This window comes from Pholis gunnellus (assembly GCF_910591455.1).
Source record: "Pholis gunnellus genome assembly, chromosome: 11".
Classification (NCBI taxonomy): Eukaryota; Metazoa; Chordata; class Actinopteri; order Perciformes; family Pholidae; genus Pholis; species Pholis gunnellus.
This window is the reverse complement of record NC_136538.1, coordinates 24,659,104-24,685,329: the sequence shown is the minus strand read 5'-3', so window position 1 is coordinate 24,685,329 and position 26,226 is coordinate 24,659,104. Positions and strand designations below refer to the sequence as shown.

Sequence of the window (26,226 nt, the reverse complement as noted above, 5' to 3'; positions counted from 1 at the left end):
GCGTAGAGCTGCTGAGCGTAGAGCTGCTGAGCGTAGAGATGCTGAGCGTAGAGCTGCTGAGCGTAGAGCCGCTGAGCGTAGAGCTGCTGAGCGTAGAGCCGCTGAGCATAGAGATGCTGAGTGAGCGTAGAGATGCTGAGCGTAGAGCCGCTGAGCGTAGAGCCGCTGAGCGTAGAGCTGCTGAGCGTAGAGCCGCTGAGCATAGAGATGCTGAGTGAGCGTAGAGATGCTGAGCATAGAGATGCTGAGTGAGCGTAGAGATGCTGAGCGTAGAGATGCTGAGCGTAGAGATGCTGAGCATAGAGATGCTGAGTGAGCGTAGAGATGCTGAGCGTAGAGATGCTGAGCATAGAGATGCTGAGTGAGCGTAGAGCCGCTGAGCGTAGAGATGCTGAGTGAGCGTAGAGATGCTGAGCGTAGAGCTGCTGAGCGTAGAGATCTGAATGAACCGTGCTGTTCTTCAGCAGGTCTCAAACTCTTCTTCACTCTGGTCCACATCAGCATCACGGGTTCCAGTGTTTCCTCTTTACAGACTTAAAGGAATCGTGGTGTTGACCAGCAGGGAGACTATAAATGTCCTGATTGAGCCGTCTACACATTCTACAGAACATTCCTAAAACCAAAAAGAAAACTGAAATAATCCCTTATTCATCCTCTGTGTGCTGGATTTGATCTAATATGTCTATTTATTTATTTATTTATGTATTTACTTACCTAGTACAATCAGGGGGAGTATTCCCCTCTGACAGCCGAGCTGGGTCAGACCCTGGACCCGGTGGGGACTGGACTTCAGCTGCTTGTGTGTGTGTGTGTGTGTGTGTGTGTGTGTGTATGTGTGTGGGGGGGGGGTTATTGTTGTCGGCTCTTCAGCTGGTGACGCGACATATTTTCCGACGCGCGCTCTCTGTCCGCTGGTGGGAGTGTGCTCACCTGTGTGTGCGCGCACGTGTCTGTGTGTCTGTGTGTGTGTGTGTGTGTGTGTGTGTGTGTGCGCGCGCATCGGGGCGGAACTCCGCCGTGCGCGATACGGAGAGCAGAGTAGAATTGTAAACGCGTGCACGTAGAGACAGACATGACATGTTGTCTGTAGATAAATAACATAAGTCTGTTAGTTTGTTGAATAGAAGAACAGACCTGGTCTACAGGAAGGACCCTGCGGGGCGGGGCGCCCCCCCAACACCGTGGAGGAGGGAAACACGGTTAGGTAAATTTAACTACTAACATATCGGAAATAACTGTCTCTGCATCTGATTATTGTTTATTCAAGTGTTAAATATTGTACATGCAGTTTGTAAACATATATTTAAGCACATTTCTGTTATTATAACTTAAATCATTTTAATTTAGGGTTAAACCCACATTACTCTATCAAACTATTAAAGAAAATATCAAAGACAAGTATCAAACAAGTTATAACAATAACTTTGTTCAAAGCTTAAAATCCTTTCATGGGTGCGTTTGTATAATCCATGTGAAGTATTTCATGTGTTGTAAAGACGTTTAAAGTCTTCAATGTACTCACAATACATGTACATGTTACATGTAGAGCAGGGGTGGCCAACCAGTCAGAGACCAAGAGCCACATTTTTTACTGTGTTACTGCAAAGAGCCACATCATACACATGGGCACACATGAACATCACCCTATCCCTTCCTCACACACACACATACCTTTGCTCAGCCAGATTTATTGTAAATGTCACACACCAACATGATAATGACAGAAATTGACTCCTAAGACCACAGGCCAGTCATTTTCAACAATGAACATTGTGTGCACTGTCTCACACAGACAAACTCTCAGTTCAACTAAGTCCACAAACAAAAATATAATAATTTACAATAGTGTTTTTCTTTTACTATGCATGTTACTTAGTGGGACTTCTGGCATTCCTTGCCTTGAACAATCCTCTTCAAATCTGGCTTGTATTCCGTTGTTGCCACTCGAAGCAATTCTTTCACATGTCAGTCAGAACAGATCGATGCTTTGATTTCACGTGTTTCAGGGTAGAAAACACAGACTCGCAGACGTATGTTGACCCAAACATTGACAGTATCTTAAGCGCAGCCCGTTTGACATTGGGGTATTTTTTCATTGGCATACTTTTCCAGAACTCAATGGTCCCTTCCCTTAAAGCAGGTTTGAGTTGGTCCTCCTCACAAAGATCGATCATCTCCAACTCAGCCGCATCCTCATCTGTGACTAGCGGGGCTTTCAAACAGTCCGTCTCTGCGTTAAATGGGTCGACGAGGAACGTAATCTGTGGCCGCACATGCGCGTTTGACGAAAATACCGTATTTAACTCAAGCGAAGCGAACACGCACATTAAAAAAACACAAATACAAACTTCGATATGAACGTAAGAGCCGCATGAAACCGGGCAAAGAGCCGCATGCGGCTCGCGAGCCGCGGGTTGGCCACCCCTGATGTAGAGTAACAGCCACAGAGCTGCTTATGACTGTGTTTAAGCATCATTATGACTTTATATCTCATCATTATGACTTTATATCTCATCATTATGACTTTATATCTCATCATTAGACTGTGTTTAAGCATCATTATGACTGTGGGGATATTTTTATTATCAAGTCTAACTTTTAATATTCTTTATTTTCTTGCTGGCCACACAGAACGACGTGTCCTCGAGTTCAGACTCTTGTCTGACAGGTTTTTAGGAAGACCAGTAACAATAAAGTTAAATAATCTGAACGGTTTATAATACAAACATGTATCTGCAGCAAAGCATTGTTGTTAAACATGATTCATCTGTTCATCATGTTTCTCAGAGAGGAGGAGGAGGAGGAAGTCTTCCTCACCGTTACACTAAGTCACGTCCTCAATGTTAAAGACAAAAGTCAGAGATGAAAGATTTTGGTTTTAATTTCATTGGTTTGTCATCATTGGAGCTACACGTGTGTTCTCAGCTTTGGTCACTAGAGGGCAGCAGAGGTCTTTCCTCACGAAATCATTCAGAAGATCTCAACTAACTTTTAAGATTCACACGTTCTGACCTTTGTCACCACATATTCTCCATCAGCTGTGAAATCAGTCAGAGTGAACAAAACTCACTTTATTAATAATAAAGAAGGAACTTCTTTTTACCATATGGTGGATTATGAGAAACCACAAACAAGCCAGAAACTTCTGGATTCAGACCTGAACCTGAACAGAAGGATGAAGATCAGCCTCGTGTCACCTGAAGAACACATCGACTAGAAGAACACTAGAGCAGCTTTAAACAACACCAACACATTCAAAGTGTCATGAAGTTTGTGTTTCTATTGTTAGTAGAAGAAGAAAAGACTCATGGACACGTTGAGGTTCAAATAAGGAGACTTTTTTATTGCTCTTCATGTATAGTATTGCTAATAACACATCTCTGTTCATTCAGAGAGAAGAGAGGGTTGTAATAGAGTGAGACTTGCTCTCTCCGGGGACAAGGAACACATGATGTTCTGTTTGGACACATAAGATGAACGACCTTCAAGAAGGAGAGGAAGCTTGTTGAAGTTCCATCACTCTGTTCAGAGTATTGTTTCATCAACCTCTAGCATACTGGAAAGAGAAGACTACAAACACCACCCTGAGGATAAACTCCTACCCACATTCTCCTCACTAACATCAGCTGTGTGTGATCCTGTACACACTGAACTATCTGGTCAGCAGAGAGAACGTTTCTCTAGCAGGAGGAGACTCTCCCTACAGAGAACACAGAGACACTGAGGAACCAGGACTGAACCAGAACCCAAAGCCAGGATAAAGAGGTTCAGTGAATGTGGTGTTGAAGGTGTGGAGGTGGATCAGTGTGTCAGAGGAGACTCTGTAGAAGGACAGAGAGCCAGCAGGACAGTCCACATACACTGCTACTCTATGAGAGGAGGAGGAGGAGGAGGAGGAGGAGGAGGAGGAGGAGGAGGAGGAGGAGGAGGAGGAGGAGGAGGTGATGGGTGTTAATTTGTTATTGTGACGGACAGAGTAACCATCACCAGAGCACCACAGACTCCAGGACTGATCATTCCATCCAAACAAACAGTCATCACTGCCTCCTTTCCTCCTGATTCCTCTGTAACTCACTGATATATGAACGTCTCCTCTCCACTCGACCTCCCAGTAACAGCGACCAGTCAGACCAGTTCTACACAGCAGCTGAGGCCAGTAGTCAAACCTGTCTGGATGATCAGGATATGACTGAACCTCCTCCACATGTGTCACCTTCCTGTTGTTGTCAGACAGTTTGAGGTTTCTGTTCACTGTGTTTGTGTCGAGTGTGAGTTCACAGGAATCTGATGGAGAGAACAAGACACAACACAGCTGCAGTTATTAATCTATCATCTGTTTGATGATGACATCAGAGATGTGAATGAGTGATGTCACAGTCTGAAGATGCTTTGTTTTCATGAATCAAACTCAAAGCACACTCACACTTCCTCAGACCTGGTCTGAACCATCGGACTCCAGCAGGCTTCACCCTGAAAGGAGGAGGGGGGTCAGAGCAGCATGAAACATGGACATTACATCGCTCTCACACACAGAGCTTTGTTATTCATGTTCACATGGAGCACTTATTATTCATCAGCTCATACTCTTTGACTTCACTGGAGCTTCTTCTGATTGGCCCATGACGACAGCTCATGATGTTCACTTGTTCATGATCTATTATTATCAGTATTATATTGACAATCATCCATTTCACACTCAGTTTCCTCCACCAGTCAGTCAGTGAATCACATGTTTAAACCTGCATCAATTGATTTCTTTGTCCACTTGTGGTTCAGTGAAAACAAGCTGTAAACACAACATGTGACATATTATCAGCTTATAAAGTAGTTGTGTCGGTTCCGGGTCGTGGTCTCACGTGCGTGAGTCTCACTTCATGGGCTGAGTCACTTTGTTAATAGAACCTCTAAGAGTTCAAACCAACGGATGTACGACCTTTAAACTAGTGAACAAGTAGCTGATCACCTGTGAAATCTCTGACATCTGAACCCAAAGTATGGCGACCAAAGTCAAGTCTCCCTTCAGTCGCTCATGGACGCAATCAGTTTGAGTCTCTGGTAGTTTGAGGTCAGCTTGGTGTGTCAGGGTCATATTAACCAGGCTGACAGTGTGACAGAGAAAAAGTCTCCAGCTCTACCTCCTCTATCAGACTGATTGTCTGTGGCTGCAGCAGGCCTCTTCATACCTGAGAGTTTCCAGTCTCCAGCGTGGATCCTTCAGTCCAGCAGACAGCAGCTTCACTCCTGAGTCTCCTGGATGATTGTAGCTCAGGTCCAGCTCTCTCAGATGGGAGGGGTTGGAGCTCAGAGCTGAGGCCAGAGAAGCACAGCCTTCCTCTTTGATCAGACAGCCTGACAGGCTGCAAACACACAAAACAACACACGTCTCATAATGTGAGGGAACTGTGAGGGCTGGAAGGTTACTGCAGTACTGAGATACTGTTTGCTACTGTGGGGTTACATTAACATTATTACGGATTGTTTTCTAGTCACAACCAAACACCCACTAAAGTCTGTCAACAATCTCACTCTGAACATTACTGATCACTCTCTGAAATTTCAAGTTATAAAAGCAGAGTGAGAAAACAATATTAGATATGTTCATAGAAATATATTCAAATTAAATATTTGATTGAAGTCATGAAAGCAGAGACAATCTTATGAAGGTTACAAGTTTATCCATTTAAAATAAATAAGGAGATTAATTGAATCCTGACCTGAGAGTTTCCAGTTCACAGTGTGGACTCTCCAGTCCAGCAGACAGCAGCTTAAGTCCTGAATCCTGCAGGTCGTTGTTACTCAGGTCCATCTCTCTCAGACTAGAGGACTGGGAGCTGAGAACTGAGGACAGAGCTTCACAGCTTCTCTCTGAGAGGTTACAGTCACTCAGTCTGAAGAGACAATGATGAAGAACATATATACAATAAGTATAAAAGATAAAGTATGTAAGTTATGATATATGAATCTAACTCTCTGTACTTACAGAGCTTTGTTGGAGGCTTTGACCACTGGCAGCAGCCTCAGAAGAGCCTCCTCTGAAGCAGAGTATTTCTTCAGGTCAAACACGTCCAGATCTTTTCCTGATGACAGTAAGATGAAGACCAGAGCTGACCACTGAGCAGGAGACAGTTCATCTGTGGAGAGACTTCCTGAACTCAGGGCCTGTTGGATCTCCTCCACTAGAGAACCATCATTCAGTTCATTCAGACAGTGGAACAGATTGATGCTTTTCTCTGGAGACACATTCTCACTGATCTTCTTCTTGATATACTGGACTGTTCTCTGATTGGTCTGTGAGCTACTTCCTGTCTGTGTCAGCAGACCTCGTAGGAGAGTCTGATTGGTCTGCAGTGAAAGACCGAGGAGGAAGCGGAGGAACAAGTCCAGGTGTCCATTTGGACTCTGTAAGGCCTTGTCCACAGCACTCTGGTAGAGACGTTTTGGTTTAGGTTTGTCTCTAAAGACTTTAGACAACCAGGAGGTCGTTTGTTCTTCTGACAGCAGATTGACTCCAGAGTTGATGAAGGTCAGATGGACATGAAGAGCAGCCAGAAACTCCTGAACACTCAGATGGACGAAGCAGAACACCTTGTCCTGGTACAGTCCTCTCTCCTCTCTAAAGATCTGTGTGAACACTCCTGAGTACACTGAGGCTGCTCTGATATCGATGCCACACTCTGTCAGGTCGGATTCATAGAAGATCAGGTTGCCTTTCTGCAGCTGATCAAAAGCCAGTTTTCCCAGAGTCTCAGTCATCTTCCTGCTCTCTGGACTCCAGTGTGGATCCGTCTCAGCTCCTCCATCATACTTGACCTTCTTCAGTTTGGACTGAACCACCAGGAAGTGGATGTACATCTCAGTCAGGGTCTTGGGCAGCTCTCCTCCCTCTCTGGTCTTCAACACATCCTCCAGAACTCCAGCAGTGATCCAGCAGAAGACTGGGATGTGACACATGATGTGGAGACTTCGTGAGGTCTTGATGTGGGAGATGATCCTGCTGGCCTGCTCCTCCTCTCTGAATCTCTTCCTGAAGTACTCCTCCTTCTGTGGGTCAGTGAACCCTCTGACCTCTGTCACCATGTCGACACACTCAGGAGGGATCTGATTGGCTGCTGCAGGTCGTGTGGTTATCCAGAGGCGAGCAGAGGGAAGCAGTTTCCCCCTGAAGAGGTTTGTCAGCAGCACATCCACTGAGGTGGACTCTGTAACATCAGTCAGGACCTCATTGTTGTGGAAGTCCAGAGGAAGTCGACACTCATCCAGACCGTCAAAGATGAACAGAACCAGGAACTCTTCAAAGCTGCAGATTCCTGCTTCTTTGGTTTCACTGAAGAAGTGATGAACAAGTTCCACCAAGCTGACCTTCTTCTCTTTCAGCACATTCAGCTCTCTGAAAGTGAATGGAAATGTGAACAGTATGTCCTGGTGGTCTTTGTCTTCAGCCCAGTCCAGAGTGAACTTCTGTGTTAAGACTGTTTTCCCAATGCCAGCCACTCCCTTTGTCATCACGGTTCTGATTGGTTCCTCTCTTCCAGGTGAGGCTTTAAAGAGGTCTTCTTGTCTGATGGTTGTTTCTGGTCTGTGTGGTTTCCTGGATGCTGTTTCAATGTGTCTGACCTCATGTTCCTCATTGACCTCTGCAGTCCCTCCCTCTGTGATGTAGAGCTCTGTGTAGATCTGGTTCAGAAGGGTTGGGTTTCCTGCTTTAGCGATCCCCTCAAACACACACTGGAACTTCTTCTTCAGGTTAGATTTAAGTTCACGTTGACAAACTGCAGCAAGAAGTCCTGAATGAACACAACAAAGAAGATCAATGAGTCAAAGAATAGATTTCAACATGTCATTTCCTCAAAGAATGAGTCTATGAATACATGTTGGTCCATCTCTTGAGACTTTAGTAAACGTCCCATTTATCCAGCATGTTAAATCTTTAGAGAAATCCTCTTACTGCTCTGCAGACAGTCAGCCAGCTCCTCCTGCTTCATTCTCCTCAGGAAGTGCAGTGTGATCTTCACAAATGCCTCTCTGCTGCTCCTCCTCTGCTCTTCATCCTCACCATCCAACATCTCCTCATCCTCCCTCTGACTCTCTAAGCATTCTGGGTAATCTGAACTCAGTCCCTTCTGGATCTTCTTCAGCTCGTTCTTCACAAAAGTGACGATGTTCTCCTCCAGCAGCTGGAACAGAATATTCTCTGAATGACACAAACTAAAACCATGGAACCAAACATCAGATCCATGTTGGACAGACTGACAATCCACTGGTCTACAAAGTGCAGCATGGAGATGATTGTGAACAGAATAGATTTAAAGTAGTTGTACATGTACAGACCATAAATATGGAGTCCAGGTGTGTTTGATGCTGCTGGGCAGACTGACCTCTGGGAACCTCTGAGCTCTCCTGGTCCTCTCTGTGGAGGAATCATGAACAATCAGCTCACATTGTGTTTGTACCATTAACACAAATACAACAATTAGTTAAAGATGTTGTGTTCTGTCATGATTGATCACAATGAAAACCAGATGCTAAACAGATTCTTATCTCTGCTTTTATTGGACAGTAAAAGTTATTTTATTGGCAGCACGGTAAAGTCAAAAATTATGTTCATACCGGTTTACTTTATATACCTTCTATACCTTCCACCTCTAGATACAACTACAACTAGAAACAACTAGAATCACATCTGATGAGATACTTTTTCATACTTGGTGTAGTTTCTATTCTACCATTGTGTTGTTAGTCAGATGTACCGAGACTTAATACTGTTGATCTGTCACATCACTGAAACAAAGGGTCTGTGTTTGGTTTTGTTCACAGCACCATTGGGGAGACTTCCTCCTCCGAGTCTTTCTAGTCTCCAGACCTCTGCAACTAGAGTTAGGATTATATCCAGAATGCTACTTCCTGTCTGATGTAAAACTACAACAAGTAGTTCAAGATATTGCGTCATATCATGATCATAATGAGAAATGAGATCATAATGACAGATCAAAGACTATAAATGATAGACGACCAAATGTATATCTGTGTAACAGTTAGTCATCTGTTTCATCTGTTTTAAGAACTTACTCTGGGTCATAAGAACGGCGTCCATCTTTGAAGTTAATGAGACGACCTGTAGACCGATCACTCTTCATGGACACACAGCTGGGTTCAGGAGACTTTTCTCTCTGCTGCTGTGAACTGATAGAAACACTGACATTACATCATCATCATCATTGAATCATGAAGAATCAGCTCACATTGTATCTGTCCACACAGAGACCAACACAAGGTAAAGGTCCATGAAGTGATATGTGGATGTGGATCAGATGAGTCCCTGTAGTGGTAAAGGTTCACTAGTCCTGCTGATCCCACTGAGAATCAACAGCTCAGTCTTTCAGCTCACTGTGTTCTTCACCAGTCAGTTTGGTTTAGTCACCAAGCCCTCCATGGAGCCCTCCCTCCCTCACTGTACACTGCTGAAGTGCCCTGGAGCAAGGCACCCAGAACCTCCAGCTGCTCCAGTGGAGCGTCTCAGTGTCACACTGGTTGTACTGGGCAGCTCCCAGTGTGAACGTGTTTCAATGAAGAAGAGTGTTGGTGCTCAGAGAACTTCATCTGAGTCAGTAAAGGTTTAAAACCTGGAGATCTCACAACAGAGAGTCTGATAGAAACACATCTTCACCATCATCATCACCATCATCATCACCATCATCACTTTGTTTGAAAACCTCACCTTTGATCAACAGAGTGGCGTCCATCTTTGAAGACTAATGGAGGATCCATAGACCGGTCACTCTTCATGGACACACAGCTGGGTTCAGGTCCAGGTTCAGGTTCAGGTTCAGGTTGAGGTTGAGGTTGAGGTTTAGGTTTACGTTTACGTTTCGGTTTAGTTCCAGGTCCAGGCCCTGGTCCAGGTCCAGGACAGTGTGGTCTCTGATGGATCCTGGTCACATATGTAGAAACAGAGTCAGTGAATGAAAGACGCTGAGTCATGGAGAAGAGTCATGTGTGTCTGCAAGAGCTTCTGAACTTCTGGAACATCCCGATGCCAGATTCTCATCCCACCCGCTGCTACGGTGGAGCAGTCACTCCAAACATAGGAAGCGGGACAACCAATGAGTGAGCGGGAATCCTTGTCTTGAACAAAGACACCATGGAGTGTGGTGGAGACGGCCTGGTTGCTACGCTGGCTGAATGATACTGAATGAACGGTTCTCTCAAACAGAGACTTCTGTTATCTGCCCAGAAATAACCACACATTGATGCAGTCATCACACATTTCTGTAACTACATACCCACCACTGATATATATATATATATGCAAAGCCTTCTCTGCTGGCCTAAACAGAATCACAAAGTTATAGCTATTTTATAATTTTTCTTAAATACACTACATGTATTATAATTTATAAAAATATTGTTCCCATTATCTTATGTTCTCATTGCACAGCTACTGTGCTCCTCAGCTGCTCTGCTTCAGTGCAGCTTGTTTTAAGTAGAGCTTTGATCCAATCAGAGTTCACCTCTGTGTCTCTAGGTAGAAGAGAGGCCCCAGGCCTGCAGACTCACCAGTGAATCCATGTGCAGGTTAAGTGAATGGGGACGATATTGTTGATTGTCATAGTCTTCAACCAATCAGATCTTTAGTTTGACATTCTTTGACGCGCCAGAGCTGCCTGCAGGCCTACAGCTACGTCAGCATTAAGGTGTGTTCACACCAAACGCGATGAACGTGGCGCGAATCGCGTTCATCGCGTCATTCGCGCCATTCACGCCGCCGGTATCGCCGGGGACTATTTGTGTTCATTTGCGTGCATCGCGCTGGACGCGCTGGAGAGGGGGCGTGGCTTATCGGCCTGAAAGCCGTTCAACTGTCCGCCATCAACCGTAGAAAAATAGCCTCTATTTGTGCTCAGTACGTGTTGTGGAAGTCCCAGATATCACGGGGAACTAAACGCCGTCATGTCTGGTTCATAACATAGTCCGGAGGAGCTCCGTGGATTTCATCGAGCTCACTGTGTCTAGCGAGCCACACGTCGGCTGTTTACTACAGCTGTATGAACACACAATAAACTGACTTGGCTGTGATTTAACGGCAATAAACCGACAAAAAGGGACTCCGAAATAACTACGTAATGATGCCGATTTGTACTTGTTTTCTCAATGGAGCTCGGATCGATCGGTGCTAGGCTATGCTAACATTATAGCAGCTCCATCAACACTCACAATAACGTCATCTAGACGTAAATACGGTAGCGTGTATTTCATTGTTTGTACCATATGGTTTACACACACACATGTATGCACATAGTTTGGTCTCTACTGATATGAGGGGTCGTAGAGCTCTGGGTGAACATGGCGGCTACAGCATTTATTTCCTGATTCAACAACAGCAGGACTTCACTGATGACATGGGGAGCAACTCAACGCTGATAGGCTATGGCGCTGGAGCGTCACGCGATTTCTTCGCAGAAGTTAAAATAATTCAACTTCTGCGTTTGGGGCGATTCGGCGTTTCGGCGTTTCGACGTGTCAATCGCGCCGCGCCAAACGCGCCGTACCATCGCAAATTCACGTTCATCGCGTCTCTACATAGACTTTGTATGTAATCTCGCCGCATTCATCGCGTTCATCGCGTTTGGTGTGAACACCTTTAGCAGTGAGATTCTGTGCTGTGATTGGTCAGTGGGCGAGCACGTGACTGTCATGAAACGGAACTTAACAGCAGAGGCTTAGTCGAGTATTAAGAGTTCATATTGAAAGATATGAATGAAATTATGATATTTTTTGCATTTTGCTTGGTGTAGATTTGTTTTTGTTTTTACCTAGCTTTGTTTTTTAACACTCAATGACTGAAGGAGGAGAAACAGATTCGTGAGTTGGGATTTAACTCTTTGTCAACAAAGAAAAGAGGATGTGATCAGCATTTGGTAAGTCAACTGGTTCGTTTTTTTACATCTAATATCTGAATGGCCCTTGAGTGTGTGTGACCTCTGGGAACCTCTGAGCTCTCCTGGTCCTCTCTGTGGAGGAATCATGAACAATCAGCTCACATTGTGTTTGTACCATTAACACAAATACAACAATTAGTTAAAGATGTTGTGTTCTGTCATGATTGATCACAATGAAAACCAGATGCTAAACAGATTCTTATCTCTGCTTTTATTGGACAGTAAAAGTTATTTTATTGGCAGCACGGTAAAGTCAAAAATTATGTTCATACCGGTTTACTTTATATACCTTCTATACCTTCCACCTCTAGATACAACTACAAGTAGAAACAACTAGAATCACATCTGATGAGATACTTTTTCATACTTGGTGTAGTTTCTATTCTACCATTGTGTTGTTGGTCAGATGTACCAAGACTTAATACTGTTGATCTGTCACATCACTGAAACAAAGGGTCTGTGTTTGGTTTTGTTCACAGCACCATTGGGGAGACTTCCTCCTCCGAGTCTTTCTAGTCTCCAGACCTCTGCAACTAGAGTTAGGATTATATCCAGAATGCTACTTCCTGTCTGATGTAAAACTACAACAAGTAGTTAATTGTCATGATCATAATGAGATCATAATGACAGATCAAAGACTATAAATGATAGACGACCACATTTATATCTGTGTAACAGTTAGTCATCTGTTTCATCTGTTTTAAGAACTTACTCTGGGTCATAAGAACGGCGTCCATCTTTGAAGTTAATGAGACGACCTGTAGACCGATCACTCTTCATGGACACACAGCTGGGTTCAGGAGACTTTTCTCTCTGCTGCTGTGAACTGATAGAAACACTGACATTTATTGAACATACAAGGTTTCTCTTTCTGCTTTCACTGGTTTTATTGGACAATAAAAGTTATTTTACTGCAGTTTAAACATGTCTTTAATGGTAAATAAGGGACAGCTTCTTTATGGTGACTTGTTTGCTTGGACACAATAACTAAAACTACGAGAGTCACATCTTGTAGTGGTTTCACTTGACTGGTAAATATTTTGGGCTGCAGCACACCAGGAAGTGAGGTCAGTTTGTTTCAGTTTAAAACCTTTGTCCTGGTCATATGTGGGCGGGGCCTGCACTACGTTCCCTGATTGTAATTGTGATTAGTAATCTGGGTCTTAATGGAGGGTATTTCTGGAGGTGTCTGCAAAGCAATAGTCTAGTTACCAACAAAGACTAGAATTTAGGACAACCCTCTAACAAGCAACTCTTTTAAACCACTGACTCTTCATCAAACTGCACTCTACCACCAGACCTCTGTAGATAGACCCAGAACCCCTGCAGCTAGTCCATAGACCTCTGTATCTGATACATAGTCTTCTGAAACTACTTCCCAGACCACGATAGGTAGTCCCCAAAACTCTGGAGTCATTTCACAGACCTATGCAGCTAGTCTTGTGACCTCTCGTAGTAGTACTACATCAGCTAGTCCCCAGACTTCGTCAGCTAGTCCCCAGACTTCGTCAGCTAGTCCCCAGACTTCTTCAGCTAGTCCCCAGACCTCTTCAGCTAGTCCCCAGACCTCTTCAGCTAGTCCCCAGACTTCTTCAGCAAGTCCCCAGACTCCATCAGCTAGTCCCAAAAGCACTGATTACAGTTAATGGTTTACACACAAATAGACCAGTTAGTTAAAGATATAGAGTTCTGTCATGATTGATCATCATGAAATCAAAACTGTAAATGATGCACGACCAATCATGTGTTTCATAACTGAGAATCAGAACAGTTATTCATCTGTTTCAAGAACTTACTCTGGGTCATAAGAACGGCGTCCATCTTTGAAGTAAATCCCACCGTCTTTAGACCGATCACTCTTCATGGACACACAGCTGGGTTCAGGAGACTTTTCTCTCTGCTGCTGTGAACTGATAGAAACACTGACATTACATCATCATCATCATTCAATCATGAAGAATCAGCTCACATTGTGTCTGTCCACACAGAGACCAACACAAGGTAAAGGTCCATGAAGTGATATGTGGATGTGGATCAGATGAGTCCCTGTAGTGGTAAAGGTTCACTAGTCCTGCTGATCCCACTGAGAATCAACAGCTCAGTCTTTCAGCTCACTGTTTTCTTCACCAGTCAGTTTGGTTTAGTCACCAAGCCCTTCATGGAGCCCTCCCTCCCTCACTGTACACTGCTGAAGTGCCCTGGAGCAAGGCACCCAGAACCTCCAGCTGCTCCAGTGGAGCGTCTCAGTGTCAGACTGGTTGTACTGGGCAGCTCCCAGTGTGAACGTGTTTCAATGAAGAAGAGTGTTGGTGCTCAGAGAACTTCATCTGAGTCAGTGAAGGTTTAAAACCTGGAGATCTCACAACAGAGAGTCTGATAGAAACACATCTTCATCATCATCACTTTGTTTGAAAACCTCACCTTTGATCAACAGAGTGGCGTCCATCTTTGAAGACTAATGGAGGATCCATAGACCGGTCACTCTTCATGGACACACAGCTGGGTTCAGGTCCAGGTTCAGGTTCAGGTTCAGGTTGAGGTTGAGGTTGAGGTTTAGGTTTACGTTTACGTTTCGGTTTAGTTCCAGGTCCAGGCCCTGGTCCAGGTCCAGGACAGTGTGGTCTCTGATGGGTCCTGGTCACATATGTAGAAACAGAGTCAGTGAATGAAAGACGCTGAGTCATGGAGAAGAGGCATGTGTGTGTCTGCAAGAGCTTCTGAACTTCTGGAACATCCCGATGCCAGATTCTCATCCCACCCGCTGCTACGGTGGAGCAGTCACTCCAAACATAGGAAGCGGGACAACCAATGAGTGAGCGGGAATCCTTGTCTTGAACAAAGACACCATGGAGTGTGGTGGAGACGGCCTGGTTGCTACGCTGGCTGAATGATACTGAATGAACGGTTCTCTCAAACAGAGACTTCTGTTATCTGCCCAGAAATAACCACACATTGATGCAGTCATCACACATTTCTGTAACTACATACCCACCACTGATATATATATATATATGCAAAGCCTTCTCTGCTGGCCTAAACAGAATCACAAAGTTATAGCTATTTTATAATTTTTCTTAAATACACTACATGTATTATAATTTATAAAAATATTGTTCCCATTATCTTATGTTCTCATTTCACAGCTACTGTGCTCCTCAGCTGCTCTGCTTCAGTGCAGCTTGTTTTAAGTAGAGCTTTTATCCAATCAGAGTTCACCTCTGTGTCTCTAGGTAGAAGAGAGGCCCCAGGCCTGCAGACTCACCAGTGAATCCATGTGCAGGTTAAGTGAATGGGGACGATATTGTTGATTGTCATAGTCTTCAACCAATCAGATCTTTAGTTTGACATTCTTTGACGCGCCAGAGCTGCCTACAGGCCTACAGCTACGTCAGCATTAAGGTGTGTTCACACCAAACGCGATGAACGTGGCGCGAATCGCGTTCATCGCGTCATTCGCGCCATTCGCGCCGCCGGTATCGCCGGGGACTATTTGTGTTCATTTGCGTGCATCGCGCTGGACGCGCTGGAGAGGGGGCGTGGCTTATCGGCCTGAAAGCCGTTCAACTGTCCGCCATCAACCGTAGAAAAATAGCCTCTATTTGTGCTCAGTACGTGTTGTGGAAGTCCCAGATATCACGGGGAACTAAACGCCGTCATGTCTGGTTCATAACATAGTCCAGAGGAGCTCCGTGGATTTCATCGAGCTCACTGAGTCTAGCGAGCCACACGTCGGCTGTTTACTACAGCTGTATGAACACACTATAAACTGACTTGGCTGTGATTTAACGGCAATAAACCGACAAAAAGGGACTCCGAAATAACTACGTAATGATGCCGATTTGTACTTGTTTTCTCAATGGAGCTCGGATCGATCGGTGCTAGGCTATGCTAACATTATAGCAGCTCCATCAACACTCACAATAACGTCATCTAGACGTAAATACGGTAGCGTGTATTTCATTGTTTGTACCATATGGTTTACACACACACATGTATGCACATAGTTTGGTCTCTACTGATATGAGGGGTCGTAGAGCTCTGGGTGAACATGGCGGCTACAGCATTTATTTCCTGATTCAACAACAGCAGGACTTCACTGATGACATGGGGAGCAACTCAACGCTGATAGGCTATGGCGCTGGAGCGTCACGCGATTTCTTCGCAGAAGTTAAAATATTTCAACTTCTGCACTTCTTCAGCTAGTCCCCAGACTTCGTCAGCTAGTCCCCAGACTTCTTCACCTAGTCCCCAGACCTCTTCAGCTAGTCCCCAGACTTCTTCAGCTAGTCCCCAGACTCCCTCAGCTAGTCCCAAAAGCACTGAAGCTATTCTAAAGACATTTGCAGCTAGTCTCCAGAAATCTGCAGCTATCTGAAAATCTGACCTCTCCTGGTCGACTCTGTGGAGGAATTAGCTCACATTGTGTTTGCACCAGAGACTGTTTACAGTTAATGATTTACACACAAACACATACAGACCAGTTAGTCAAAGATATTCTGTCACGAATGATCATCATGAAAACAACACTGTAGATGATGCACGACCAATCATGTGTTTCATAACTGAGAATCAGAACAGTTATTCATCTGTTTCATCTGCTTTAAGAACTTACTCTGGGTCATTAGAACGGCGTCCATCTTTGAAGTTAATCAGACGACCTGTAGACCGATCACTCTTCATGGACACACAGCTGGGTTCAGGTTCAGGTCCAGGTCCAGGTTCAGGTCCAGGTCCAGGTCCGTCTGGTCCCTGATGGATCCTGGTCACATGTAGAAACAGAGTCAGTGAGTCAAACACACACAGCTCATTCACCTCAATACTAAAGACACTCATGGGACAGTTTCCATGTTGTTGTCACTTTGAGCTGCAGAGTCATCTCTAAGAAATGACGTTCACAATGCTCTTTAGTCTGTTGGCTTGTTTGAAGACTAGAGGAAGACTCTTCATGTGGCTTTTTATTGGCCTTTCTTTGGGGATGACGTCACTTTTCACTTCTATTTGACTGACTTTGAAAAGCTCTTCAACGTTTGAAATGTTCCTCTGTTTCCACGTCTACTACATCCAGTCAGAGCATGAAGCAGCTCGTCCAATGATCCAGAATCAGTCATGTGACCTTGTTAGCTGCTGCTGAATCCACATCACTTTGTACCTTCATGTGTAGAGGAACCACTGAGAGCAGAGCTGAAAGCATCCGTCCAATCATTGATCAGCACATCAGCACTCATTCCTCCTTTACATCATCTCTCCTGTATCAGCTGCTCCTCTCTGTTTCCTATCAGTGTCAGCTGAATCCCTTTGGCTTCTTGTTGCTCACACTAAACACTGAAGTGAACAAACCTTTTGTTAATCGTGACTTCAGTTGTTTTTACAGTGAAAACTCAAAGCACACGAGGAAACATTCTCTCTCTGCTGCTCAGCTCCTCTTTCACTCAGAAAAGTCTGAAGAGAAAAGTTAAATAGAAAAAGTGTCTCAGACAGTTGAATTCAGAAAAGGTCGACTACAAGCTGCTGATTAATGTGCACACTTTGAAAAATAAATCTTTATAAAATGGTAAAACGTCTGGCAGCAGAAGTTCTCATTAAATTACAGTAAAATAAAATATATTCTACTGGAATTAAATACCATTAAATACAAATATTAGCTGTAATACATTGCTGTACATTTACGTAGGATTTAAAACAGTATCTTAGAGTATTTCATAATAACGGTAACATACAGTTAAATGTTCATCACTCGCATGTAAATTAACAGTCAATGTCGTCAATTAACCATAACAGCACATGACTGTAATTTAGCAGCATAATGCAGTATTTTATGTGAAGTGGTGGAAATACGCTTCTCTATGCAAGTTCCGTGAGTCACGATCCATCTACATCGTACTGTCTATTGTAGGTTAATGTGTCTGTAATGACGATATAATAGTTTTATTATTCAAACTGCTTATTGCCTAAACTTCATATTTGAGTAACAAGACGTGACCGACTGCTCCTGAACGTGACTTTGGACACAACAGCTTCAGTTCATCCTTCTGAGCAGCAGCCATGTGGAGATCAACGAGGAGCCGAGGTAACGTTAGCTTATCATCCGAAATTCAAATCTCCATTATTGTTTTGTCTTCATGATTATTGAACTGTTAACATCTCAGATAATGTTTCTCTTGGTCTGTTTCATTACATCAGTTTGCTAATATTAGTGGAGCTAGCTCTGTGACGTTAGCTAGCTCGAGCTCAAGTAGCCTTAGAAAGGTTAGCTAGCTAACAGCATAGCAAGTTAAGTTAACATAAATAAAGTTAATCACCAATTACAGTGTTAAGATGTAACGTTAGTAACCTAACTTGTGTTTACTTGTGCTCTTATTGGACCGACTGTAGGACCGCAAACGGGACGATTATAAAAATGGAGAGCGGACCAGAAATCACCGACGTGTTCAACACGATGAACAGTTGAGGTAACGCTAACAGTAACGTTATGTGTGTTATCACAGGAGCAACATTAACACCAGATCAAACTCATTTTAGTGTTGAACGTTAGTCCATTGTGGTCCATTGTCTTAGCTTCATTTCTTTACTAACGTAATCAGCTCATCACAGTCTGTTCATTTAAACTGTATGGTATTGTTTTTGTAAAGACTTGCACTGATATGTTAACACATGTGAGGCACATGTGAACCCACAGTATCACACCCAAAGCTTCTTCTAAGTGTGTTTATCCTGGATGTCATAGAACTTTCCAGAAGTTCAGAACATTGTGTTTCTAAAGTTTGTTTACAGTCACTCGTCATCAGAGATTGAGGAAACCAGCCAGACGCTGCAGTCAAGTCCTCTTCAAGGTGTTCTCTCTCCTTATTGTTTTCATTCATGTGAGTTTAAATTAACTATAAATGTGTAAAAGACTTGTTAACAAGCTAGACTGTGATGCAGTTCTAATACACTGTTCTTGATACTATTTTAACTCAGCGTTTCCCTGTTGATTATTATTTTAACTCAGTGTCAGAGGGAGTGACGCCGAGATCAAAAAGTGTCCGATGGTATGCTGCTGTGGTTCAGTGGAATGTACCGATCCCTAGAGTGGTATGCCGGTACTTTTCCAACGACACACCGTTTCCTGAAGGCAGGTGCTGCTTGAAAGTTCATATTAGTGGTATATGCTGTTGAATGAGAGTGGTATGACATTAATATCAGTGGTATATATATATATATATATATATATAAAGTGCTTTGTCACAACGTGATAGCGGACGTCACACGTCGAGGCTCGGTCGCTCCTGCTTTTAACTGGTCTCGAATGAAAGCTGATATTTAAAAGACTGTTGACGGCAAAGTTATTAACTTTCTCGCCGTGAAAATTAAGACTTTACTGCAGACTGTAGAAAACACTGTGGTCACTATGGGAACATGTGGAAGCTTTCATTTGATGGATCGTTCACTTCAACATTTGATCAGTTAGTAAAAGTTCGACTACAACCTGGTGATCAATGAGAGACAAAGTGAACACTAGTGCTCCACATCAGAAACAGTGCTGACAGACCCCAGATCAGACTGAACTCCTCTTCTTCATCACAGCGTCATCATTCAAAGCAACACTTCATCTGGACTTCAACATTCAAACAAACAGCAGCTTCTCTCTGCCTGCTCACACAGGCGGCCATCTTGTTTCCCAGCTGACGTTTGTGTTTGAAAGCAGCTTTAAACAATCACACGTTCACAACAATCAATGACGTCACTTCAACCAATCACAGCTCCACTTACTGAACTTTCAGCATGAACTTCATCAGTGTGCAGCTCTCTTCTGTCCTCAGCAGGTCTGTGTAGAAAAGGAGCTTCGTGCTTCACTTCAACTTCAACTTCCATCAGACGAAGTGAAGTGACGCAGCTTGTTATGCTTCATCAGAGAGGGCGTGTGTCCTCACGTCACCATCACAGGATGCAGTCGGACTGGTTGGACTGAGTCTCAGTCTGAGCTGCGTTCACAGGATCAAATGTCATTGTGAACACAAACCTCCTCACAGCTCAAACAAGAGTCTCTCAGGATCAAACTCAGCATCTGTGGACAAATCACTTCAACTTGTAAAGAGTTGCTTTGACAACAGACTGGATTGTGTTGTTGAGAGCAGATAGTTTAGAGGATCCATGCACGCCCCTCTTTGTCACCTTGTCTCCTTGTAGATGTAGACTAGTAGGGAACAGAGGATCAAGCAGAAACCTTTGCAGCAAATGTTGTGTAGAGTTGATCTAGAATAATACATTCACTAAGACAACAGAGAGACCTGAGAGTGTTGTTATTCTTCACTCCACTTTGTGGATCTGGTTGAATCTGTTGGGGCAACTTACCCACGTATCTGACCCAGAATTGGTGTTGAGAGGATGAAACACCTCAGCTTGACACAGAGCAGGGGGCAGATGCGGTAACGGACACGGGTCCGCCACCGCTAGTGATGCAAAGCGCAGGAACAACCTTGTGCCTGGACTCTCTGGAGCTACCAGTAAGATGGACAGGTGCTGCTTTGAACCCTGTTGAAGTTGCATCATCAGGACCAAAGGGGGGGGGGGGGGCATCCAGCAGGCCAGAGGGCCTGGACGGAGAGGACTAGTGCATCCACGCCCAAAGGGGGACACTGGGTGTTTTCTCTAACTTTGAATGATACAGAAAAGTTGACGATCTTCCGACGTCAGGACGGACTCCACTGCCCTGTGAAGGATAGGGGGTCCGAGAACCTCCTGTCTGTGGAGGTACACCTCCACCTCCCACCTCAACATGCTTCCCCCTCAGTTGTGGAGTGAAATGTTGCAGCACCTTCTCGACAGCAACAAGCTCCAACAGGTTGATGTGAAGGGAGGAGTTTGGCGATGTGCCTGCCACCCTGGCTTCCTCATTGTCCCGCCCAGACCTGCCAGGGTGCGGCCCATGAAAACCTGGACGTGATGAGGGACGAACCCCAGTAGTACCATCTCACCAAGATGTCCCGAATCCTATGTAACCGCAGCCGTTCAGACCATTGCTGAAGGTTTCTCATGTGCAGCAGACCCGGCCGCACCACCGGGTGAGCTGTTGACATCATCCCGAGGAGGGACATGACACACACCAAGGTCGTTGACCTCGGTCGGTGGGTCAGCTGCAACTTTACTGTATTGTTATAACGTGTTATTGTTCATGTTTACCGACCGCCGAGTTCTGTTAGTACTGTGAAGAAACTACTGTGTGTTCCATGCTGCTGTAATAGTGTTGTGTTAGATCATCACTGTGAGTGACACACACACACACACACACACACACTCACACACTCACACACACACACCCAAACAGGTTTATCTACTCATCTCAGACACACGTGGCCTCTATTGTAGTCTCGCGCCATATTTTGTAGTTTTGCGTGGTGTGGTCACGTACGAGACTACATCCGCCATTTTGGGTAGTTTTCTCACTTCTCCCACACACACACACACACACACACACACACACACACACACACAGTTGTTTGTTGACGTTAGACAGTAAGCTCATAATTGTCTAGTTGGAGATATGAGTTGACTTGATCATTATTATTGAACTTAATAAACTGTGTTCTACATAAAGAGCAGCTGTCTGTGGTTACTGTGTTCATGTGTATTGTGATAACAGCTGATATCAAACCTTCACTTTCACTCTGAATGTGTAACAGTACTTTGAATAGAAACATTGTGAGTGAACATTCATGATGAGACTTAGTTTATAGTTTGTTATTGGTCCCTGTTCTCAGGGTGGTGCCCCGTTATTATTAATAATTGTTCATAATCTTATGGATATTAATCATTGTATTCATGTCAATAATGTGGTTTTATACTTGCTGATAACCAAACACGCTGCTGCCAGATCCCAACAATGGCGTCTCCTCTCAGCCGTCACTCATCCTGAAAACAACCACCTTCATCAGCATGTTGGTAGGTTTCAGCTCAGCCTTCAACATGAAGCTGCTGCTAAACTGAGCACTCTGGTCTTGAGTTGCTCACTCTGTAACAGGTTCTTAGACCTCCTCACTAACAGACCAGCACCTCCTCCACTCTAGTGATGAACACCGGAGCCCCCCAGGGCCGCTGCTGGGCCCCCTGCTGTTCACGCTGCACACCCTCGACTGATACTCAAACATGAAGAGAACTCTGTTTAAAGTGTTCAGACGACACAAAACAACAAGGAGACTTCATATGGAGAAGAAATCCACAACGTTACAGAGCGGAGCTCAGAGAACAACCTGCTGCTCAACGTCAGTGAAACCAACGAGATGATCGTTGAGTTTAGGAAAAACACAGTTCAGAAGTATCAGCTGCTGAACCAGCAGAGTTCAGAGCAGCTTCTCTCCTCAGACGGTGAGACTCCATATATATTCATTATTATTCATATATATATATATGACAGATAAAAAGGCCTTGTAACAGTGTGTTTGCAGTAGTAAAGCATCACAGTGGATGAAGGATGTGAAAGGTTAAAGGCTCACCTGTAGTCCTCCCACACAGGTGAGCTCACTGCTGCTTCTCTTTATTCTGATTAAATATGATTTCATGTATTTTGCAGCAGCAGCGACCTCCAGCGGCTGAACTTCAGACTGCAGTTTATTATTAGAGCGTCATCAAGTTACCATAGTTACACAGTAAAGACCGGAAACGATGTTTTTAAAACTAAACTTAAAAACGTGTTTGAAAACAATTTGTTCTTTAAATTAACAAAAACTAACACAAATGAATAGAAAACTTAACCCTTTATTTCTTTACTCTGTTGCTTACAAATACAACCATAATATTGACTTAAAATATAAATACAATATAGTATAGTATACAATAGTATTTTATTCTCCTACATATTATTGTGTGACTATGTTTTCATATGTTTCTGTTTATTTCTCTACTGTATGATAATAATATAATAACTCATCATGATTTAATAGTTTATTTATGTTTTGGATATAATTTGAGTTATTTTAGTCTAATTCGTCATTAACAGTTATTGTTATTATGGGATGTATCTTCATGAACCTTTTACTTTAACCGTTACAGGTGTGTTCACGTGCAAATACACTAAAACATGACGTCATCACTCATCATTACATTCATGTTGATAAAACTTGTGAGTTTAATCCCGGAACGTTCTGAGCGGAGGATGTTTCAGGCGGAACAAAGGCTTTTATTTTGAAACGCTTGAGCGGAAGTCACCTCTGCGTCTGTTTTTTTGAGGCGGCGGTTTGTCGTGTCGGTGCTCCGTTACTCTCCGGTTCATTACGGTGGTTTAACGGCGTTAACACATTCATGGAGGAAACGTGATACGGGAAACGGAGAGGAAGAGGAGGAGGAGGAGGAGGAGGAGGAGGAGGAGGAGGAGGAGGAGGAGGAGGAGGAGGAAGAGGAGGAGGAAGAGGAGGAGGAGGAGGAGGAGGAAAGAGGAGAACTTTTCCCGCCTTAAGAAAACTTACGTTGACGTCTTCCAGTTACCGGAGAGACGAAACGCTCTGTGTTTAAGCCCCCCCCCCCCCCCCCTATAAGTGAACACGTGACCATCACACTAGTGAACCTGATATTAAAGTGTTTCTAAGGAGACAGACTCTCTGCTTTATAAAACCAGTCATCAGCTCAAACATGCTGCGTTGGTAAAGTGTCCGTGAGGAAGGTTTCACACAATCTATACTCACAACAATCAGAACTCACAACAATACTCTCAGCTTTGGTCACTAGAGGGCAGCAGAGGTCTTTCCTCACGAAATCATTCAGAAGATCTCAACTAACTTGTCCCCGTTAGATTCACACGTTCTGACCTTTGTCACCACATATTCTCCATCAGCTGTGAAATCAGTCCGAGTGAACAAAACTCACTTTATTCACAATATAGAAGGAACTTCTTTTTACAATATGGTGGATTATGAGACAATCCGCCCCTAAAATACCTTAGCAGCTCTCCTTCATAGGAGCAAGACACACACTTTATAGTTGGTTAACCTCTTTTTGTTGACAGTTGAAGGAAAGCTCAGTTTACTTATCAGGTCGGGCGAGATCAAAACCAGGAGATCAGTCACTCAGGATACCAAATCTGAAACGGTTCAGGTAAAAAATCCAAAGTCCAAGAACCAGACAAGCAGGTCAGAACAGGCAGATCAGATAACACGGACTAGGAAACACTGGAGAGTTTGACAGAAACATACAAGTCAGTCTGACAAGGACCGAGTGAAAGCAGACTAGTAACAATACTGAGGGACTAATGAGAGGATGAGCTGCAGGTGAGGAGACGGTCGGGGAAGACCAGAGGTCTCATTTATGAACCAGAGTGTAGGATCCACACTGAATGTTTGTTTACGTTGAAATGAGGAAATGCACATACGCCAACAAATATTGTGATTCATAAAACATTTTCAGAGACCGCGTTGAGCTGTGCAATCAATGCCGGATCAAAGGCGGCTGGGAGGGGAACACCTGGCTGCTTCAAGTCCACCAGGCGCTGGTAGTCCCACCGTGCCCCCCCAGTCATCCCCTGAGCCTGAACCAGCTCTGTGGAAACACGTGTTCCAGTGACCCACTGAGCCTGGTGGAGGTGAGAGCCCTCCTGCTGGGATGTGCCTCTGATGGGGATCCAAACAGGAACTTTGGCCCCTTCACCCTGCACATGGTTCAGCTGCAGTGTTCCTCCATGCCTGTACAAAGTCCCACCTTCCACCACAGGATCACTCAGGCAACTTCGCAGGATGTGCACCCGCTGAATCCGCCATGCCTTCAGCGTTGAGGGCTTGAAGAGAGGAGCGCCATTTGGATCACTCGCGAGGTGAAACTGCTGGAAAACTCCCTCGACCCTCTTGATGAGCTCCTCAGGCTGTGGAATCCTGGTCCTGCAGTGCTCGTGAATGTGGGGCTCGGTTGGGTTGGCAGGCTGGATTCCACAGAAGGCATAGGCGTCCTTAAGCCTCTGCAGGTCTTGATGCTGCACAGCAATCCCTGAAAGAACAAATATAGACAAAGTATAGCCCTGAATGTTAAAGCAGTAATACCAACCACCATGTGTAGTCCAGTGTATGAGGTCATCACAATCACATCAATGCAACGGGATTTTCTGTCATCAAAGTGGAAATATGAAAACCAATGTAAGTATGATTCTGAGCTGTTTGTGTCACCAATGACGGTAAAAAGCACTGATTATAAAGGACCTGTCTACTCGCTGGTATTGTGCCGTGTACTTCAGTAAACATATATATATTAATACCACCACATGGTGTAAATACTCTTTTACAAGTAAAAGTCCTGCATTCAAATCTTGCATTCAAATGATGCAGAATATTATACATGATATTATAGTATTATAATTATTATCATCACTTTAATGCTGCAGCTCATTTTAATGACTTTATATACTGCTGGTAGTTTAATCTGTAATAACACATCATCATTTATTAGTTGAGTATATTTTGCCTGATATCCTTAATCTGCTAAGTAACTAGTAACTAATGCTGTCAAACACAGGAGGAGCAGTTAATGTACATAACTATAAACTACATGCATTAATGACGATACGTGACGTCATACAACGGAGACGTGCGTGTTTATTTAATGTTAACGTGACGTCATTCACATGGAGCACTGTTCTGACGTAATCATACATCTGAATGCACGTTCGTGTTAACTTGTGATACTTTCGGCCACAAAAACACATCAAAGTCGGAAATGAATGAACCGGTATGAACCGTTAACGGCTTCAGGTCACGTTACGTCAGCATGTAACGAACTCATACAGACGACTTCAACACAATAACACTGAAGAAACACGACAAACTTTATCTTTATAGCTTTAGTGAATGTCAGACAGCCCAGTCCAAATATCATGACATTTTAATTCATTGTTATTCATCTTAATGACTTACCGTTTAACGAAGCGTCCACACAGCGAAGACCTCCAGAACATGCGGGCTGTGGATCCTCTCTCTGACGGACAAACCCAGAGGAAGTCTTTCACTCACAAAACGTTTCAACAGCGCCACTAACGGCCAAAGATATATTACACCCTTTAGGCTCCACAGCGCAACTAGCGGCCAAAGATATATTACACCCTTTAGGCTCCACAGCGCAACTAGCGGCCAAAGATATGACATCCTTTAAGCTCCACAGCGCAACTAGCGGCCAAAGATATATGACACCCTTTAGGCTCCACAGCGCCACTAGCGGCCAAAGATATATGACAACCTTTAAGCTCCACAGCGCCACTAGCGGCCAAAGATATATTACATCCTTTAGGCTCCACAGCGCAACTAGCGGCCAAAGATATATTACACCCTTTAAGCTCCACAGC

At 44.1% G+C, this 26,226-nt stretch overlaps 1 pseudogene across 1 annotated transcript; it reads right to left on the bottom strand.

The window, feature by feature from the left end:
* Nucleotides 1-3,316: 3,316 nt before the first annotated feature.
* On the bottom strand, nucleotides 3,317-19,790 carry LOC306702971 (NACHT, LRR and PYD domains-containing protein 3-like; annotated as a pseudogene). The gene is made up of 14 exons (XR_013767712.1): nucleotides 19,686-19,790; nucleotides 16,549-16,695; nucleotides 14,358-14,570; nucleotides 13,733-13,846; nucleotides 12,649-12,762; nucleotides 9,716-9,928; nucleotides 9,067-9,180; nucleotides 8,329-8,407; nucleotides 7,946-8,174; nucleotides 5,981-7,784; nucleotides 5,715-5,888; nucleotides 5,184-5,357; nucleotides 4,424-4,470; nucleotides 3,317-4,284 (listed from the first exon to the last, which is right to left on the bottom strand). The product of XR_013767712.1 is annotated as an NACHT, LRR and PYD domains-containing protein 3-like (transcript).
* Nucleotides 19,791-26,226: the final 6,436 nt, after the last annotated feature.